Source organism: Heterodontus francisci, chromosome 25, assembly GCF_036365525.1.
Source record: "Heterodontus francisci isolate sHetFra1 chromosome 25, sHetFra1.hap1, whole genome shotgun sequence".
NCBI classification, from domain to species: Eukaryota; Metazoa; Chordata; class Chondrichthyes; order Heterodontiformes; family Heterodontidae; genus Heterodontus; species Heterodontus francisci.
In genome coordinates, this window is record NC_090395.1 from 403,232 (window position 1) to 410,055 (window position 6,824).

Sequence of the window (6,824 nt, forward strand, 5' to 3'; positions counted from 1 at the left end):
ACACTTACGTCAAGAAACAAAGACATGCACTGAAACCCAGTAACACAGACACACACTGACACCCCGTAACACAGACACACAATGACACCCAGTAACACAGACAAACACTTACACCAAGTAGCACTGACAGACACTGACACCCAGTAACGCAAACACCTACTTACACCAAGTAACAAAGACATACACTGACACTCAGTAACACAGACACGCACTTATACCAAGTAACAAAGACACACACAGACACCCTGTAACAGAGACACACAGTTACACCAAGTAACAAGGACACACACTGACACCCAGTAACAAAAACATACACTGACACCATGTAACAAAGACATACACTGACACCAAGTAACAAAGACATACACTGACACCAATTAAAATGACACTCACTGACACCAAGTAAAAAAGACATGCACTGACACCAAGTAACAAAGACATACACTGACACCCATTAACAAAGACACACACTTACACTAAGTAACACAGACATCCACTGACACCCAGTAACACAGACACACACTTACACCATGTAACAAAGACACACACTGACATCCAGTAACAAAGACATACACTGACACCAAGTGACAAAGACATACACTGACACCCAGTAACACAGACACCTACTTACACCGAGTAACAAAGACATACACTGACACTCAGGAATAAAGACATACTCTGACATCCAGTAACACAGACACACACTTACAACAAGTAACAAAGACACACACTGACACCCAGCAACAGAGACACACACTTACACCAAGTAACAAAGACATACACTGACACCCAGTAACACAGACACACACTGATTCCAAGTTCCAAAGACACGCACTGACACCCAGTACCAAAGACATACATTTACACCCAGTAACACAGACATACACTGACACCCAGTAACACAGACATACACTTACACCAAGTAACAAAGACATGCACTGACAACCAGTAACACTGACACACACTTACACCAAGTAACAAAGACTCACACTGACACCCAGTAAAAAAGACACACACTTACACCAAGAAACAAAGACATGCACTGACACCCAGTAACACAGACAAACACTTACACCAAGTAACAAAGACACACACTGACAACCAGTAACACAGACACACACTTACACCAAGTAACAAAGACATACACTGACACCCAATAAAAAAGACACACACTTACACCAAGAAACAAAGTCATGCACTGACATCCAGTAACACAGACACACACTGACACCCCATAACACAGAAACACAATGACACCCAGTAACACAGACATACACTTACACCAAGTAACAAAGACATACACTGACTCCCAGTAACACAGACACACACTTACACCAAGTAACAAAGACATACACTGACACCCAGTAAAAAAGACACACACTTACACCAAGAAACAAAGACATGCACTGACACCCAGTAACACATACAAACACTTACACCAAGTAACAAAGACACACACTGACAACCAGTAACACAGACACACACTTACACCAAGTAACACAGCCATACACTGACACCCAGTAACACAGACACCTACTTACCCCCAGTAACAAAGACATACACTGACAGCCAGAAACACAGACACACACTTACACCAAGTAACAAAGACACACACTGACAACCAGTAACACAGACACAAACTTTCACCAAGTAACAAAGACAAACAATGACACCCAGCAACAAAGACATACACTGACACCAAGTAACAAAGACATACACTGACACCCAGTAACACAGACACACACTTACACCAAGTAACAAAGGCACACACTGACAACCAGTAACACAGACACACACTTAAACCAAGTAACAAAGACATGCACTGAAACCCAGTAACACAGACACACACTGACACCCCGTAACACAGACACACAATGACACCCAGTAACACAGACAAACACTTACACCAAGTAGCACTGACAGACACTGACACCCAGTAACGCAAACACCTACTTACACCAAGTAACAAAGACATACACTGACACTCAGTAACACAGACACGCACTTATACCAAGTAACAAAGACACACACAGACACCCTGTAACAGAGACACACAGTTACACCAAGTAACAAAGACACACACTGACACCCAGTAACAAAAACATACACTGACACCATGTAACAAAGACATACACTGACACCAAGTAACAAAGACATACACTGACACCAATTAAAATGACACTCACTGACACCAAGTAAAAAAGACATACACTGACACCAAGTAACAAAGACATACACTGACACCCAGTTACAAAGACACACACTTACACTAAGTAACACAGACATCCACTGACACCCAGTAACACAGACACACACTTACACCATGTAACAAAGACACACACTGACATCCAGTAACAAAGACATACACTGACACCAAGTGACAAAGACATACACTGACACCCAGTAACACAGACACCTACTTACACCGAGTAACAAAGACATACACTGACACTCAGGAATAAAGACATACTCTGACATCCAGTAACACAGACACACACTTACAACAAGTAACAAAGACACACACTGACACCCTGCAACAGAGACACACACTTACACCAAGTAACAAAGACATACACTGACACCCAGTAACACAGACACACACTGATTCCAAGTTCCAAAGACACGCACTGACACCCAGTACCAAAGACATACATTTACACCCAGTAACACAGACATACACTGACACCCAGTAACACAGACATACACTTACACCAAGTAACAAAGACATGCACTGACAACCAGTAACACTGACACACACTTACACCAAGTAACAAAGACTCACACTGACACCCAGTCACAAAGACATACACTTACACCCAGCAACACAGACATACACTGACACCCAGTAACACAGACATACACTTACAACAAAGTAACAAAGACATACACTGACTCCCAGTAACACAGACACACACTTGGACCAAGAAACTAAGTCACGCACACACCCAGTAACAAAGACAGACACTGACACCAAGTAACAAAGACCCACACTGACACCAAGTAACAAAGACATACACTGACACCCAGTAACACAGACACACACTGACACCAAGTAACAAAGACATACACAGACAAGCAGTAACAAAGACATGCACTGACACCCAGTAACACAGACACACACTTACACCAAGTAACAAAGACACACACTGACACCCAGTAACAAAGACATACACTGACACCAAGTAACAAAGACAGACACTGACACCCAGTAACACAGATACAGACTGAAACCAAGTAACAAAGACATACAGTGACACCCAGTAACAAAGACATACACTGATAGCCAGAAACACAGACACACACTTACACCAAGTAACAAAGACACACACTGACAACCAGTAACACAGACACACACTTACACCAAGTAACAAAGACATACACTGACACCCAGTAAAAAAGACACACACTTACACCAAGAAACAAAGACATGCACTGACACCCAGTAACACAGACACACACTGACACCCCGTAACACAGACACACAATGACACCCAGTAACACAGACAAACACTTACACCAAGTAGCACAGACAGACACTGACACCCAGTAACACAGACACCTACTTACACCAAGTAACAAAGACATACACTGACACTCAGTAACAAAGACATACTCTGACACCCAGTAACACAGTCACACACTTACACCAAGTAACAAAGACACACACTGACACCCAGTAACAGAGACACACACTTACACCAAGTAAAGAAGACATACACTGACACCCAGTAACACAGACACACACTGATACAAAGTAACAATGACACGAAATGACACCCAGTAACAAAGACATACACGTACACACAGTAACAGAGACATACACTGACACCCAGCAACACAGACATACACTGACACCCAGTACCACAGCCATACACTGACACCAAGTAACAAAGACACACACTGACACCCAGTAACAAAGACATACACTGACACCAAGTAACACAGACACACATTTATACCAAGTAACAAAGACACACACTGACACCAATTAACAGAGACACACAATTACACCAAGTAACAAAGACACACACTGACACACAGTAACAAAAACATACACTGACACCATGTAACAAAGACATACACTGACACCAAGTAACAAAGACATACACTGACACCAAGTAAAAAAGACACACACTGACACCAAGTAACAAAGACATACACTGACACCAAGTAACAGAGACACACACTGATGCCAAGTAACAAAGACACGCACTGACACCCAGTAACAAATACATACACGTACACACAGTAACAGAGACATACACTGACACCCAGCAACACAGACATACACTGACACCCAGTACCACAGCCATACACTTACAACAAGTAGCAAAGACATACACTGACTCCCAGTAACACAGACACACACTTACATCAAGTAACAAAGACATACACTGACGCGCAGTAACACAGACACACACACACCAAGAAACTAAGACGCACACACACCCAGTAACAAAGACAGACACTGACACCAAGTAACAAAGACACACACTGACACCAAGTAACAAAGACATACATTGACACCCGGTAACACAGACACACACTGACACCAAGTAACAAAGACATACATTGACCACCATTAACAAAGACATACACTGACACCCAGTAACACAGACAACCTCTTACACCAAGTAACAAAGACACACACTGACACCCAGTAACAAAGACATACACTGACACCAAGTAACACAGACACACATTTATACCAAGTAACAAAGACACACACTGACACCAAGTAACAGAGACACACAATTACACCAAGTAACAAAGACACACACTGACACCCAGTAACCAAAACATACACTGACACCATGTAACAAAGACATACACTGACACCAAGTAACAAAGACATACACAGACACCAAGTAAAAAAGACACACACTGACACCAAGTAACAAAGACATACACTGACACCAAGTAACAAAGACATACACTGACACCCAGTAACAAAGAAACACACTTACACCAAGTAACACAGACATACACTGACACCCAGTAACACAGACACACACTTACACCATGTAACAAAGACACACACTGACATCCAGTAACAAAGACAGACACTGACACCAAGTGACAAAGACATACACTGACACCCAGTAACTCAGGCACACAATTACACCAAGTAACACAGAAACACAATGACACCCAGTAACACAGACACACACTTACACCAAGTAACACAGACATACACTGACACCCAGTAACACAGGCACACAATTACACCAAGTAACACAGAAACACAATGACACCCAGTAACACAGACACACACATACACCCAGTAACAAAGACATACACTGACACTCAGTAATAAAGACATACTCTGACATCCAGTAACACAGACACTCACTTACAACAAGTAACAAAGACACACACTGATTCCAAGTGACAAAGACACGCACTGACACCCAGTACCAAAGACATACATTTACACCCAGTAACACAGACATACACTTACACCAAGTAACAAAGAGTTACACTGACAACCAGTAACACTGACACAAACTTACACCAAGTAACAAAGACACACACTGACACCCAGTCACAAAGACATACACTTGCACCCAGCAACACAGACATGCACTGAAACCCAGTAACACAGACATACACTTACACCAAGTAACAAAGACATACACTGACTCCCAGTAACACAGACACACACTTACACCAAGTAACAAAGACACATACTGACACCCAGTAACACAGACACACACTTGCACCAAGAAACTAAGTCACACACACACCCAGTAACAAAGACAGACACTGACACCAAGTAACAAAGACACACACTGACACCAAGTAACAAAGACATACACTGACACCCAGTAAAAAAGACACACACTTGCACCAAGAAACAATGTCATGCACTGACACCCAGGAACACAGACATACACTGACACCCCGTAACACAGACACACAATGACACCCAGTAACACAGACAAACACATACACCAAGTAGCACAGACAGACACTGACACCCAGTAACGCAGACACCTACTTACACCAAGTAACAAAGACAGACACTGACAGTCAGTAACAAAGACATACTCTGACACCCAGTAACACAGACACACACTTACACCAAGTAACAAAGACACACACTGACACCCAGTAACAGAGACACACACTTACACCAAGTAACAAAGACATACACTGACACCCAGTAACACAGACACACACTGATACCAAGTAACAAAGACACGCACTGACACCCAGTAACAAAGACAAACAATTACACACAGTAACAGAGACATACACTGACACCCAGCAACACAGACATACACTGACACCCAGTAACACAGCCATACACTTACAACAAGTAACAAAGACATACACTGACTCCCAGTAACACAGACACACACTTACATCAAGTAACAAAGACATACACTGGCACCCAGTAACACAGACACACACTTAAACTAAGACACAAACACACCCAGTAACAAAGACAGACATTGACACCAAGTAACAAAGACATACACTGACAACAAGTAACAAAGACACACACTGACACCAAGTAACAAAGACATACACTGACACCCAGTAACACAGATACACACTGACACCAAGTAACAAAGACATACACAGACAACCAGGAACAAAGACATGCAATGACACCCAGTAACACAGACACACACTTACACCAAGTAACAAAGACACACACTGACACCCAGTAACAAAGACATACACTGACACCAAGTAACAAAGACAGACACTGACACCCAGTACCACAGATACAGACTGACACCAAGTAACAAAGACATACAGTGACACCCAGTAACAAAGACATACACTGACAGCCAGAAACACAGACACACACT